This window comes from Carassius auratus, chromosome 50, assembly GCF_003368295.1.
Source record: "Carassius auratus strain Wakin chromosome 50, ASM336829v1, whole genome shotgun sequence".
Lineage (NCBI taxonomy): Eukaryota > Metazoa > Chordata > Actinopteri > Cypriniformes > Cyprinidae > Carassius > Carassius auratus.
In genome coordinates, this window is record NC_039292.1 from 8071945 (window position 1) to 8088666 (window position 16722).

Here is a 16722-nt window from a genome sequence, read left to right on the forward strand (position 1 = left end):
CTAAAAAAAGATGAAAGGTAATTATGGAAGTGTGTCAGAGGGTTGGCTCAGTTGTGGAGACTGTATAGGGACCAGGCATGCCCTCATTTGGTGGTAGAAGAAACCTTTGGGTCTATTAGTGTATTGTCTGATAATTATGAACAGATTTACATTTACACACTATAGAGATAACACATTAATTTCCAATCATTTACCTTTAGAATTTTAAGGATCTGTTGTTTTATACTGTTTGCAGTCTTTTTTGTAAATAACCATAATCATTGGCATCAGATGCAACTCTCCAAAACAGAGATGATTGTAATCTCAGAGAAAATTAGAGATGGTCATAAAAAAAATAATAATATCAGATATACACATTAGCAAGCTTTTATGTCCTTGAGATAGGGACGTGAAGTGATTGATGATGAGATGATGTGAAACTCATTCAGTATTCCACTAATGGAACCTTTGATGAGGGGTTGTGTCTCGCCTTACTGGGTTAGAGTTCGGTCACCAGCCACTTAGAGATTGTTATCAAGGGAAGTACAGTGGGACAAGGTTTGCCGAAGTCATTTTAACATTTTTTTAAACACAAAACTAAAGTAAATAGATGTATTATTGTTTGTTGCTGTTTTTAGTTTTGATTTTCTCTTCATGCATTTGCAGTGTGCTTTACTTTAGTAAATCAAGTCCTTGTATTTGCCGAGTTTTGATTGAATTAGGCCACACAATTTCCACATCAAATGTTTCTACATCGTTTGAGCCTGTCGCTTTCCCTTTGCTATGTTTTCTTTGACCACTAGTTCAATCCCCTCATGACAATCAAACTGCATTTTTAACAATTGCCCAAGCTTCATTTTCATTTCCGTTTAAATGAAAAATTAATAAATAAATAATAGTACAAAAAAATATATATATGAGGCAAATATAAAGAAGATTTGATCTGATACTGTAGTTAATGCAAAAGGCTTCTCTTGTGATTTCTATTTAAGAAAATTTTGAATGATGCCATTATATACCAGCCTAAATAATTGACTAGAGGAATTTGGGCCAGTGGTGTCATATAAACATCTAAAGGGAATTGTCCAAGGGAAAATGCTGAATTTCAGATAATCACTGAAAAACCAGAGATGCTGGAAAAGGGATATATCTCTAATCTGTGTAAGCACTCTCATTGTCTTCGCAAACACAATCAACATTGGACACATGTGAATCCTGTTCCCAGAGTTCACATTGTTGTTTTTGTCTTAAGGCGCCATCTGATGGACAAACAGAATCACCACGTAACAATTTCTCTTGGAGGTGCAACTATATGAAAAGAATCTAGCAATATTTTAATGCAAAATATTGTTTTGTTTTACTGATGGAAACCAAATCAGTTCATTGTTTTGATTGTAGGACCAATCCAAATAAAATGATTTTATTTATTTATTTTTGAATGAATTAGTGTAAAGCTCAAACTCCTTAATTCTGATTTTGGTTCAAAATATACAGTTGAATTTACAACTGATTCAGTATTTTTGAGACAAAACACAAAGTTCCTTTCAGCTTTGAGAATTTTTCCAAGAATAAAGTCATTTTTCCCCCACATCACTTATTTGGTAGGAAAATGTCTGCTTGTGTGCCAAAATGGAAGTTATATTGGACAGCTCCTGGAGGTGTCCTGATGTGTTTCCCGATCTCTAATTTCCAACTTGACCTCTAAAAGGCTAATGAACAAATTGAAGGGGAGAGAGTCAATTATGGTGTATATTATACTCTAAATATGCAAACATTTGAATAGCATAATCTGCAGAGTTGATTTATCGAGAGAAAGTGTGTCAGGACACCTGGAGTTTATTACAATTAAAAACACAGTTTGTGAAGGCCTGACTTTTCAGTATCTTCCTTCGAATACAGTTCCAGAATCTGAATAACAAACAACCAGTTGCTTCTGGAACTCCATCTGGCTCCATTTTACAAGACTGACATTAGATAAGAATTGAGTTTTCTCGGTTTTATTACAAAATAAGAAAGAATTCAAAGGTGGAAAATATACATCATGCTTTTGTCTTTGGTAACTGTATTTCTTTTGCTTGGAACGGGTCAAGCTCAGAGGACAACTCATGATTTTATTATGGAATATTTTCAGAGACAGCTTCAACAGCTTGAGGTAAAACTTTTTTTTTTTTTTAAGATTTTGTGGCCAAATACATTTGTTCTTTAGCATGCTTTAACAGAAAACAATATTGTGATATTTAATTTTATTATATGATTTTAGCTTACTATGAGCTAAACATTCAGATATAACACAACTCTTTTTGGTAAGTTCAATGTGTTCCCTGGAAATTATTTTTTACATTCTTAGAACATAACCTCAGTCTAACTCTATCATAGAATCTGAAGAATCGAACAGTTTGATAACACTGATATTCAGATTCCATAAGCCTAACCCCGTACAGTGGCTGATCGGTTGCTGCTTCCTGGAGCCAGTCGGATGCCAGCATATTCCCTCAATCCTCACACCCTGCTTGATCTCGCCATAGACGAAGTGGGGCTCTGGTCGATCCATGCCGACCCTGACATCAGTGACAACTTTGGTGATCACCAAGCTGGACCACAGTAGTCTGGCAGTAGAGCACAAATGGGGTACCAACTGCAATAGTCGTGATGCAGAAGCAGCTTTCATAATCTGTGGCACCTTATATGTGGTCTACAACTCCCATTATGGTGGAAGGTCAAGGATCCAACGCTTGTTTGATATCAATGACACCATCTACACCGAGAGCATCCCTGTGATTTTCTTCCCAAAGCATTACTCAAGCCACTCCACTTTGCATTTCCACCCGAAGGATAAGCAACTGTATGCTTGGGATGATGGTTATCAGACCATCTATAAGTTAGAAATCAATAGGATATAGAATATGTCAGTTCTACGTGGTAGTTACAATGAGGTCCTTTTCCCCAATAACATGTAATCTGCTTGTAATATAGTGGAAAGGACTTTGGTTATGCCAGAGTATGTAATTTCCTGAAAAAAAAAGGACTGTTTGACCTCATCGGTTCAGTCAGGCAACTGTTATATTCTATCATTTGAGACAGTAAAAGATGCTTATCTAACAGCAGTACTCTATAAATAAATAGCATTAAATTAAAAGAATATCTGCAGTGCATGTGCCTTTTGAAGAAAATATTATGTAAAAAACATATTTGCCTTTCAAATTCACTGTGGACGAAGATCATGGACTGAAATATTCAATTCATAATGTGCACTATACAAAGCACAATTTGTGCATAATCACTGAAATACTATTTAACCATTTAATTAATTTGTACTGCCTGAAATACTTCTTGTGGGCCTTTAATTGCCAATGTTTCCCACATTTTTTGATCAATACACTTTCATGGCATTTCTTGATTAGTAAGCTATTTCTTTAAGAATTTTAAAAACAATTAAAGGAGATTGCTAGGGAGGACATCTAAATAATTATCCTTATTTATGTAAAAAAAAAAAAAAAAAATCTGCGAACACTACATTCACTAAATATAACTTTCGCGCATGCGCACTTGTGCATGCTTTCTGTATTTGTGACCTTGCTTGCACGGAAGATGGCGCTTGTATCCTCCATACAGATTTCCAGCACCACCTGAAGACGCTGTCACTAGTTGTATAGAAGCATATTTTGAAGACAAAGGCGACACAACAAAACAACGTACTGAAATGTTTGTTTTATCAGCTTATTATATCGTTTATCGCTGACACGTGAAACAAAAGAAGAAACCCCTTCTTTTTTTTACCGCCCTTGTGATTCTTAAAATATTACCTCCTTGCTACCTTTTCTAAATTAAAAGAGTTCCACTATACTTTGTTTCCCGCATTATAATGAGGGTTGTTTTAGTTTATTTGCACATAATATGGAATCGGTTTCGCGATAAGACCCGCCTCTTCCAGTACATGACAGATGATTGGTCAGAGGAAATGTCCCTCATAGTATGGCATTATTATTATTATTATATGGAGCAGGGCAGCTCGACGATAACACATGAGCGGGACTCCAGCTGACAGTAGGAGGATTTACAATCAGACGGGAATTATACTACAGGTAAGTTGATTTTTAAAAGGCATCCTGTCTATATTGCTTTTTTGGTGCAGAATAACTCCTTCATAATTTTAAGCAGTACCGAGTAGTATTTGCCATGTGAAGAGTCATGAAAATATCAAGAAAGTTTAGCTGCAGTAACATTATTCCTCGTAATTAAAATCAAGTTAATTTTATAATTTCTTGCATTGATTAATTATTATTATTATTGATACATTTAAGTATTTGTGTGTATTATAAAGAATCAGAATTTTGCAAAATATGCTTAACATGAATAAAATTCGCATTATATTGTATATGTCAAAAAATGTAATATTAATATTGTGTATAGCTATATACATAATATATAATGAGAACGTTATTAAATATATTACATCTGATGAATACACACACATATGTTATAGCTAATATGATGACTAGCTGAAGTTTACTATCGAATGCAAAAATATATAGCCTAAAGTAGTTGCATATATATATATTAATTTGTATTTTAAAATAAAATTGTATTCATTATTTACATTATTTATACACCACTACACTATACTATGAAGACCAAAGAGAAATAATCTCTGACCAGAAACTTAAACACAGACGTGGTCGCTCTGTCAAATCCTGAAGGATCAGGGTACAAAAGACTGGGTCATACAGAGTAGGATGAACTGTCTCAGATGAGCCTTTCCCTGTAGAATGGTTGCCAAATTAAAGTATTTAGAAATAGAGTTTAATATCTTATGCATGAAATTTTAAATGTTAAAGTGTTTGTTTAAAGGACAATGTATATTCTAATGTATAGCTGTCTATGGTTGAAAAATGTACAAGCCTTTACAGTCTTCTTGACCTGTGACTTCATTCTCCATCCCTCTGTTCTTCTCTTTTGTTTTCAGTAAGAGATTTTGAGGAAGATCGGTGAATGTTGTTTACAGATGAACAGTTTTTAGCATCTTAGCAGTGTGTTAATTTCCTGTCACAAGGAATTCCAAGCAAGATGTTGATTTTTTTTTGTAGTTTCTTTTGTTTATGGGGGCAACGTTGAACATGAGTAGTAGTTTATGAGAACAGGTGGAGGAGAACATTCATATGGTTGTTGTGAACAGACACATAGCCCTCAGGCTCTTCTACAGTGAGCTTATTTCCATAGAAGTGCACGTACATGTCCTGATTGACCAGTTTCCCAACAACCGTTTCATTCCCAGGATGATAATTTGGAAATAGTAGTTATTTTCTCACTGAGATCACAGTTAACAGGGAACATTACCACAACGTTCTGGCAGGGTCGTCTCAAAGTTATGAAGAACAAGCATTCTTCTAGTAATGTTAGTAGAATCCTCGTTCAAGGTTATCTGGTCTTTAAAAATGTGCTCAAAAAGCTAGCAAAGAAAAGCAGTACAAGAACATATATTGTTAGTAAAAGACAGAGTTCACTCAAAAATAAATACTTTTTCCTGCCCTCTGTGACTTACTTTCTTCTGCAAAAGAAGATGTTTTGAAGAATATTTCTGTCCATACAATGAATGTCAATGATGACCAAAACAATTTTAGACCCCAGTGACTTTTATTGCATGGAGAGGAATACACTGAGACATTTCTCACAATATCTTTTTTGTGTTCTACAGAATTAAGATAGTAAGGTTTGGAACGGTGTGAGTCTGAGTAAATAATGCCAGAGTTTTCAGTTCATCAAATATGCCACCTAATGCGTTGCGATCCTCAATGTGCTTTTGTATTTTGAGGCTCTTTGGAGGCTTGTAAAGTTAAACGCAGTTTAATAACCACCTATCATTCATTTCAGCTGGCAATCTTTGAGCTGTTTACATGAATTCTCTTGTCACCCTTTGATTTTGATGTGTCCATCCTCTAGGTTTAGGAATTGATATCCAATTCCCAGTTACATTTTGTACAAAACACTGGAACCAAATGATTAACATGATGTTCCAGTTCGTAAACACCTGCAGATGGCATCTGGCGTTGTGAGAACCCCATTCTGCAGACTGAGATAGAGAGTGATGGAGATCCCAATGAATATGCATTGGGCGGTATTGATGTCAGGGACCTGTAGGAAAGAGGCGTGATGTTTTGCCCCATGAGCAGGGCTTTCCTGTGCCGAGTGGTTCACTGACATTTTCACGGGTCTCGGTTCCACAGTCGAATGCACCTGCTTAGGACTGACATTTCTCTTGTTTCTGCGGAGGAGTGCAGCATTCGAGCCAGCAGCCACAATGCATCCGCTCCGGTGAATAGTGCTTGAAGCCGGCCAGGGGTTGAGCCTGAATCGAACTTACAGCCGCCTACACTGAGCCATGAATCATTCTGAGAATAGCGATCCATGCATGTAATATCAGAGCTGTTTTGATCTCTTGGACATTCTGATGTTAATATGTGTGGAATTGTTATGTGGAAACTTCTTTATTAATGCGACAAAGCTTCCTCTCAGTTTTCCGCTTGATGATCCCACCACTCCACCTGTAGTGTACACTGTTAAAAATATTTTAGAAGATTATTGGAGTACTTTAATAAGAAAATACTATTTTGGGCTTTTTATACATCACATATATAAAAATTACCATTTTAAAAACTGTTTGAGCATAATAAACATTTATGGGGCAGTTCATGTAAGATTTTGTTGCTGATTGCTGCTGAGCACACACTTCCATCTACTGTATGATAAACCAATGGTAAACAAGACCAGCCCACCTTATTAACATACAAGAGACAGAAATGTAAGGATAAATAGAAAAATAAACAAAGCGGTCATAACCATGCTTTATAGTGAATAAAATGTAAATAAATACAGGTTGGAATAAATAAACCAAACATTAAATGAGCATATAAAGAAATAAAAAAGAAGAAAATAAATGCTTTTAAAATAAGTAAAAAAGAAAAAAAAAAGTAAAGGGTGTGAAAGTAATACAAAAATTAATTCAGGGCAAAATGTAATAATAATAAAAAAAGATTGTTTTGATGTTGTTATTTATTTATTTATAGTTTTTTTTTTTTCAGTTTGAAGTTTATTCATCCATATCTTTGTAATTATTTGTAACATTGTCTAACAGATTCAGAGTGAAGATTATATCAAAGGAAATCTACACCATTTTTATTTTTTTTTTACAGTGGAGTCATACCATGCCACAACTCTATCTCCTTGTTATTTGAACTGGGTTTGTTGTAGAAGACTTAAAATATATGAAAATTAACCTGTATCAAGAAGGTAGAGCTTGCGGCGAAGCCTAAACCTGGTTGTACCATGGCATAATAGTCATCTCATTGTCTTACGTCACACAGAGCATACATATACCACAACAATGAGGCCTTGTGTCAGCCACAGCATTTGAATTGTGCTACAGGCCATCTTTTCGCCATTATAGTGTGTTTAAACAAGGGATGCGCGGCGGCCACGCGACATGTCAGCCTGTCAGATGCTTACTGAACACACACACACGCATCAGGATGGTTAAATATAAAGTGCTGAGCAGGGACGGTTAAGTTGTTTGAGGACTACTGCTTTTGATGTTCTTATTTTAATATGTGTTGACGTGCTGGGTTTATTGGTCTGACACGTAATGCTGATGCCACTTCCTCCCACTGCAGTATTTCTGCCCAAGGCTGCTTACAGTATGTGTTGCTTTTGCTTTTACTGTACATAGTGGGAATTTTTTTCCACAACATGGAAAATACTTCTATGGAATGACTTCTATCTATCTATCTATCTATCTATCTATCTATCGATCGATTTAATATACATTTTATATACACTACCGTTCAGAAGTTTGGGGTCTGTAATGCATCCATCCATCACAATTTTCCTGCATTTTAGTAAGGGATAATCTTGAACTAGCCTCACTAACTGCAGCGTAGCTCCAAAATACAGGGACTTTCCAGAGTAGCTTCAGTTTGCTAATCTAAACATCCTGGAGTAAATTAAGTAGAACGGTTATTCTAACACAGTTTTCTTTTCGGCACCAGACATGGGGCTCCCAGTCTCTGACAGTTTTTGAATCCCTTGATGAATAGCAGTAGCTTGTTAAAACATAATAATTGAATTAGCATGCTTGTTTGGTTTCAATATATCAAAGGATTTTGGATCCAAAAGGTCTCTAGATTTTTGAAGTGTCTGCTTGTAACTGTAAGTGATATCTAAAGCAAACACTTGAGTTTTGTCGAAACCTGTCACATGTAAAAGTAAAGCAAACCACAGTAGACCTGAGAATCTCACTAGGTGAATCTCTTGAAAACAAATCCAGGTCATATTTCACCTTGAAACAAAGATAAAGAAAAAATAAATCCCCTTAAAATGTGTCTGGCCATTATGAAGTATATATTTGCTGTTATGTTGTTGTTGTTGTTGTTGTTGTTGTTTTGTGAGTGTGAGTTGTGTTTGCATGAACCCTGAAAACATAACCACCATAAGACAGATTACTATGGTATTCTGGATTTCTGCTTACTGGCCCAAGTCAAAATAGCTCACTGGCAAGTCTGTATGATATCCTGCAGTCTCTAGATATAACTTTTGTCCCTCGTTCAAGCTAAGTCTATTGCTATTAGGTATATATTAGCAGAGTGAGGGATGCTGCAGTTGAATGGGATCAGGCTCAAATCAGTGTTTCCCCTATTAAAGCCTCCTCGTGAATAACCTGTGGTTTGGATGGCTTTGCAATCTCTGTGAGAAACAGTGTGAAGCTAAATATTCAGATTGCAGTTGTTGGGTTTGGGCAGAAAAGGTCATTTTGTGTAACCCAAGGTCTCGTCATTTACAAGTTTCTCTGTTTGGGTTGGCTTATCAAGGTTTTGTAAATAAAGGGGATGTAAGCAGCCAGGGACTTGAAGAGTGTCTGGCATGTGACTTGTGTGATGTCACCAATCATTACTGAGATAGCATCGCCATTCAGTCACCCGCTAGCTCTTGACTCTGGGTGGCGTATATCAGGAACACTGAGAGGAGTGGCTTGTGTTGGAATGTGACAACACTGATAGAAGCAACACTGACTTAATGGTGAAACTTTCCAGAACTTGCACTGCTTTTCAGTTAATCAATCATTTGAAAGATTTGTTCAAGGAACTTTGTAAGTTATGTAGATCAGTTAGCATTTCATTAGTTATTTTTGTAAAATAATCCCTACTTGGATAGAAATTCCAATTACAGGTTCTGCATACAGTACATTTCCTTGTTGTGTTAATAAACAATTAATTAATTAATAAATAGCAGATGGAATAATGTATGTGTGTGTGTGTGTAAAAATATAATTGTTGCTTGTCTATATTATTCATATATTTTAATAATAATAATAATATAAAAAATATAATATTCTATATTATAATCTGAGAATATAATTTGTAATATAATTCTTATATATTATATTTTCTAGGGGTGTAACGGTACGTGTATTCATACCGGACCGTTTTGGTACAGGGCTTTCGGTACGGTGTTGTGTACCGAATGAATGAATGCAATATTTTGTATGCGGAACAATAGGTACATTTTCGTGTTTCCAAACGAACATATTAAGTGGCTGAAGTCTCCGCATTCAGCGCAAATCCCGCCCTGCAGCAGATTCTAAGGCCGGTGACACACTGGCTGCGTGGCGTGAGCGTGGCGTTTCTGTTGCATGTCAGTCGCGTGACGGCTGCTTCGCGTTTTCTGTGAACTGTAGGTGACATAGAGGGAGGCCACCGACAGACCAGGATCTTGTCTTCATGACAACAATATCTATACTTCATGTTGAGCATAAATATAAAGCCTACTAATAAAGGACAACAGTATTGACTGCAAAATAGACTTTGTTTGACAGGTGCAATATGCCAGTGTGTCACTGGCCTAATGTTTTCAAAAGGCATCACGCGAGTGTGAACATCACTACAACCATGAAAAAAACTAGGAAAAATTCTCCCGTCGGCATTTAAACAGACCTTTGCTCTTAATTCCGATCGGTCCAACGCAATAACGAAATCTGAGCAGGTCTAAAACTGAAACTGCTGATGCTGCACTTTACACTTTGGAAAAGTTATATATATTTTTTAAATATGAGCAGGCCTACAAGCTGGGATTGGTAATGCTGCACTGTAATCATAGTTATTTATTTATATTTTTCGTTATATTTTATTATATGATATTGGTTTAAGACTGAGAGTATTTTATTTAGTGGAGAACTTTGCAGCAGTATTTTATTTCTTATTCTTTTTTATTTTATATATATTTTATTAAAAAGTATTTTAAAAAAGTGTAAATAAATTGTTTAAAAAAAGTTTATAGTAATAAACAACCTGCAGTTCAATGTTTGCATTTCTTTCCCTTACTGTACCGAAAATAAACCGAACCGTGACTTTAAAACCGAGGTACGTACCGAACCGTGATTTTTGCGTACCGTTACACCTCTAATATTTTCATATTTTATTACAATATTTAATATAATACTAAAACATAATTTATTTTATTGCAAAGCTCTCTCTCTCTCTCTCTCTCTCTCTCTCTCTCTCTCTCTCTCTCTCTCTCTCTCTATATATATATATATATATATATATATATATATATATATATAGTAATAATATGTTATTTTAAAATACTAAACAAACTAGTACTGATTCAGTTTTAAGTGTCAAAACTATTTGAATGAGTTTAACTTCAGTGTCTTTTCATTTTATATGGTCTTCATTTTATAATTGTTGTGGCAGCCAGCTAAAATCCTTGCAAGTTCTACTTGATTTTTTTAATGACATCTTGGAATTAAATCTTTTATTTGCTTCTCATACTGTTCCTATACGAATGTTCTTTAGCTGTAGTTGACTGGCGTTGAGCCCTGGTGAAACACACCATGGAGAAAAGCATACACAGGTAATGTTTGAATGGAAATTGTCCACAGTGGTGAAATAAAAAGCTGAACCACAGAAGATGTAATGCATGGGAACAGACTATTGAAGTGTTATGGCAGGTTGTAATGATATGGAACCGATGGCACAGGAGAGCTGCTGTGGCTAACATTATCTTTATCAGGCTGATTTAATTGCCTGAAATTGGTGAGTTTGTGGGTCAGATATGAGTGCTTGGTCTTCTGCAGTGGGTCAGACATCTAAAAATGGTTGTTATTTCTCATTAATCTCAGAACATTGAGGGGTCGTATATTTATTAGCACAGACAATTTTTTGGGCAGATATATGACAGAAAAGCCTACACAGCCTTATCTGGCTGTGATTACAGGGCTGTTGTGTGTTTCAATTACATTGTTTCAGTGAAAGATCCCAAGGCCTTGAATAGAGTCAACACTCTCTTGACGTGTGAGGCTAAATTAAGCTACATAAAGAAAAGCATTGTGGGAGGTGCCCCCTTTAGCCCTTGACAGTTGTCTTTTCTGACCCTCCACCTGAGTGGCATGTGTCCGTGCCGCCCAATTACAAGAGCACAAGTAGGTTAAATGCAGTAATAAATGCAGTTACAAGAAATTTTTAGATCATTTTAAGTTCTTTTAATTCACCGTAGCAACATTTTGCATGAACATTTTTAAAAACACTGTAAAAAGAAAACATCAACACACACACAAATACTGGCAGCTGTGGTTGACAGAGTAATAATTCTGAAAAAAAATGTGAACATATTTACAGAACAACTGTAATTTACAAAAAAGAAAAAGACTCATGACACTACAATAATGCAATTAACATTCATTAAACAACAAAAGATAAAACCCAACATAAAACCCAAATGTGCATAACTGATAACAGAATCTATTAAGAAACAAAATATTCAAATGTGAAGTGTCACTCAGGGAATTCTGGGAACATCAGTTTACAGTTTTTTTATCGTAAATTATCATTTGATTTACCTTTTTTACTTCTAAAAACTGTACATTTAACAGTTTTTTACTGGAAAAATTACATGAAATATCCAGCCCTATCAGATTTCCCCTGTATGTAGTACGGGAACTTACTGTTAAACTATAAACACTGTTAATACAATATTTTTACTGTTAAAATAACACAATTTTTTTGCATCGTGTGAAAAATGCTGCAAATCTGTCTGATGAACTTCCCCTCACATGATATTACCAATTATGTTGATTCCTATTGAAATGACTGTATTTCACCTGCAAAGATTTGGCAAAAGATGGTAAATATGAGTGCACCTTTACTGTGAGCTGGAAACAGGCTTTAATAATTTAGAGCCACCTGTTTGTGTTTGTATTTGTTTATGTGTGTGAGCCTAAATATATGTATGAATGTGTGTATTACACATGCCACAAGGCATAACAATAGGGTGAAACTAGATCCTGACAGGTTTAATTATTCTCAAATTTCCCTCCAACACTGAGGTTCCACAAGGAGAAAGCCAACATGCCTCGGGATACGTCAAAGCAGAGAGTCAGGGGTTAACGCTTGGGAAAACACTAGCTCTTAATATGGAGACCATTTTATCCTGTAGCTTCAGAGAGCTTGCAGTCAAATATATATATTCTAAATATAGCCTTCTCATAGTGGACAATATGATTTGTATTTAAATGCTGTTGTAAACCACATTTACTCAAGGGAATTTATGTAATGTCAAGTAACATTACAGTACAGGAAGGCAGCAGTCTTATACACACCAAGCTGCTACTTGCCGTCAGATGAGATTCATAGTATTGGTTCACACACAAAATTAATTTTTTTACTCCACCCTCAATTTCCAAATGCACTTTCCCAGCAACTGTGATTGTGACTTTTATTCAGTATGTTGCATAATTACATGACACATTTTTGCAGGTCACTGAGAAGCAAACCAGCAGATGCAGTAGACGGCTGGCGCCATGGCCTCAGATGCAAGTCACATGTTAGAAGCAGCCTTGGAACAAATGGATGATATTATTGCTGGTAAGACTTTAATTTAGCTTCAAGCTGACTTGAAATCCTCCTGATGAACTTGTGCATGGGTCACATTCTTCCAAATAGCAATGATCTGGTCCACAATTATGTCAATTGCTTCTTTACTGAAAATTAAGCAATTATATTTTCTCAGAAAAATGGGTCAGGTAAAGGTAATTTTGCAGTCGGATTCTGATTGGCTGCTTTTCAGGAAGCAATCAGATAAGGCTCTGCTCTACAGTAGATAAATGTTAAAACACATTAATCTATTAATTAGGCTACTGTACATAATGAGCCATAGGGTGTGCATAGGGTGTTGAATACATAAAAAATTATTCAAATAGAAAAAAGTTATTTTAAATTGTAATAATATTTCATAATGTTAGTGTTTTAATGTATTTTGATTATTTTCATATCTTCCATTTTTCACTGAGCTGGTACTTGATAATAAATACTATGTTTATTTGATATGTAAACCATTTTATTGCATTTACAGTTAAAATATAATGAGATTTGTTATCATAATGTAAACTTATTTGTACCATGTAATAACATTTTGCATACCACACATGGTTTATTAGCTGTGTAGTCCTGCAAGTCATGAGTTATAAGTGTCATGGCTACATGTGGCAAATATTACTCATTCAGAATTTCAAATAGCATATACATATAAATCAATTGCTTATGAATTGAAATCATTTGAAACCATTAATGTTTAGTAATCAGATGTCATGCCATGTGGCTACTCCTGGATCTAGACTTTAAATGAATGTCTGTCTGTGTGAATAGAAGGGTGTGATGAGAGATGACCACAGGCATGTTGTGTCTCTTTGGTTCTGCTGTATGAACTGATTCATGACAATGAAGAAGTGTTGTTATACGAGTTGCTCAAACTTCTTGAAATGCCTCCACCTACTGGTAACAGTTGGAACATCTCAATTACGATAAACTCAACTTTTTTTTTCATTTCTGATGGACCTAGGTGCAAGACATTGACAAAACAAGTATACAGCATGCGTTCATGACAACAGGAATTTAAACATAAAAGCACATTAAACATAACATAACAAGAGCAATACAGCAATATGACAAGAGCAATAAACATGAGGTAGGAATGTAAAATTGTAGTAATGTGAAAATGTAAAGATGTAATGTAATGTAACGATAGTAAATTGATTCAACAACTAGCCTTATATATATATTTAATACACTTTCCGGTTTCCAGTAGAACTTGTTTTTGTTTTGTTATTTTAGGTGATTTTTGATTATCAAATCCTAAGGGATATTCAAAAGCTTGAGCGAGAATAAATATTCCACTCTCTCTCTCTTTATTTTGTAATTTTTTATCAAATAATTGTAAATAACTTTATTTTGTTTTACAGCTGAAATTGCATCGTTAGGGCATCCCTCCATGCACAGCTTGTTTCACAACACCCCCACTCATCCATTAAAGCAACAAATGAGGTCATTGCATGCCTTCAGTCAAGCAAAACACTTGCACCTGAATGCACAAATTATGCATTTGTATAAACAGTTGTACATTCGTCTCACATTCTTTGCATACATACAAGAAGCGTTTCTTTGCATTGTTCTCATTACTCTTGGCACCACTTTAGTACACCCACTGAGGTGATCCTCACTGCAGAACACGAGATCGAGGAGCCCTGGTTGGTTCCAGATCCAACTCCTCCCACCTTACATATACCTAAACCTACCCATCTCCACCCCTGATCCCTAAACCCACCCATCTCCACCCCAAACCTACCAATCTCCACCCCCCAGATGTGGATCCAACCATGCCCCCTGGAATCCTGAGTTCTGCAGTGAGGGGCTACTGCACCCACTTATCTTCTTCGTAATGATATATGGAAACAATACAAATCTTACATTAACGGGACATGTAAACTAATGGAATTGTGTAATGTGCCTACAACTGCATAAGCTAAAAGAGTGACACCAAGGCCCTTATCCATTGTCAACTGTGAGTCTCTTTGTTCTGATTGATTAAAAAATGGAACGATGTCATCATACACGTTTAAAGTGTTATATAATCCTGAAGTTTTCCAGATGTTCCTGTAAATTAGTTTCGTCTCATTCCATAGTATCCAGATGGGGATGGTTGGAACTGTTGTGTTAGATGATGGAGGCGACACATGGCTGCAGTGGTGTGGGGGGTGATGGTTAATATGATGTGATGATGTATGACATGGCGTGATGGTACATCTCCCCTGCTCTCTTACTATTTGATTTTCCTCTTTTTAGTTACTTTTTGCCCTAGCTGTACCATAGATTGTATCTTTTCCTCATTATTTTTGCTATTATGATACAGTACAATAAAAAACATAAGAAAAAAAGGAATGGACTTTTAAAATATGCTACAGTAGATTCGAACCTGTGTCACCCATTTGAGCATATGACCACTAAGCTAAAGGTTTAACCTCTTCTATATTTTATTTAGTCCATTTCATATTTCTGCTCACAGGTTCCAAGGCTGCAGTGGGGTTCAGTAATGGGCTGTATGATCTGGGCTCTCCTGTGAGCGCCGGGCCCCTGCCGGTTCTCCAGCTGGCTGAGGAGCTGAGACTGGCACTGGAGCTCCAGGTCAGGGACAAGGACTGCAACTCACTGCGCTCCCAGCTGCCCTGCACCACCGCACAGACCCTCATGGAGTGGCTGGAGAAAGGATCGGTGAGGCACTTGAAAGTGAAAGTTAATATGAATATATGTCTGAGGGGAACTTACTGTCTTTAGAAACGTTTAGATGGTATTTTTTATTTTCAGCTTGCCTCAGTATAAGGCATATTAAAGTTCATAAGTGCAGCACTGTTTTGTTTACAGCGGAAACCACAGAAACTCTTTAATCGTCACCTGCTGGCAGAGAGTGAATCTGTGTCTCTTTCAGCTCGTCTGCTGTTTCTGTTTCATGCAGATATTTTTTATGTATAGTTTCACAAAAACTGAAGTAAAATCATTCTGTTTTTGCTTCAAATTTCTAAATTCTATAATCTTATATAGATTAAAAATTGCTCATGTTGTATTAATGCAGCATGTTTGTTTGGACCATGACTAAAATGCAGTGCATGGTTGCTCTCATTTTAAGTGGAAAGAGCACAAACAAAGACTTATTTTGTTTATATGAAGAGATTTATTTTATTTGTTTTACTTATTTGATTTGGGGCTTTTTTTTTTTTTTTTATTAATTATATTTATATTATATTTAAATTTTGTTATTTAGCAGACACTTTTATCCATAGCAATTTACAAATGAGGACAAATAGAAGTGATCAAAACCTACAAAAGAGCAATAAGTGCTATATTAGTAAATTATTATAGTATTATATTTCAATTTCACAAAGAAATAATAAAAGGAAACATTTAATTTATAATTTATCTTAAATCTCATTTTGTTAAAAATAAAAAATAAATTGAGAATCGAATCGAGCCTTATTCAATAAGCAGCTATAATATTGAATTCATCATCAATGAAAATTCTTGCATTGTTTTCTCACTCTTCTTTTTGTTCCAAACCTGGACTTTATTTCTTCAGTGGAACACAAAGTAGAATAAAAAATGGCAAAGATATAAACAAAGGAGGGGGAAAAAAACACAGTAAAGCTTTCACAAAGGTGGTCCATATCCAATGTGGTTTTAATTATTATTTTAAATTAGCTTTTATTTGTATGTTTTCAGTTTACTTTTAGTTACAAAAATGAATTTATAAATGAACATATATATCTTCAAAACATTTTTTTTTACTAGTTAACAATAAGAACAGTGTGTGCATATGACTTGTGCACTATATTAGTCTTCTTCCGTCATTTAATCTCTTTGTGTGAAGACC

At 35.4% G+C, this 16722-nt stretch overlaps 2 pseudogenes; both read left to right on the forward strand.

Annotated features, from left to right (window-relative positions):
* The first annotated feature begins 1109 nt into the window (after positions 1-1109).
* On the forward strand, positions 1110-2879 carry LOC113066394 (olfactomedin-like protein 3A; annotated as a pseudogene).
* Positions 2880-3981: 1102 nt separating this feature from the next.
* LOC113066846 (liprin-beta-2-like) overlaps positions 3982-16722 on the forward strand; it is a 41882-nt pseudogene continuing 29141 nt past the window's right edge.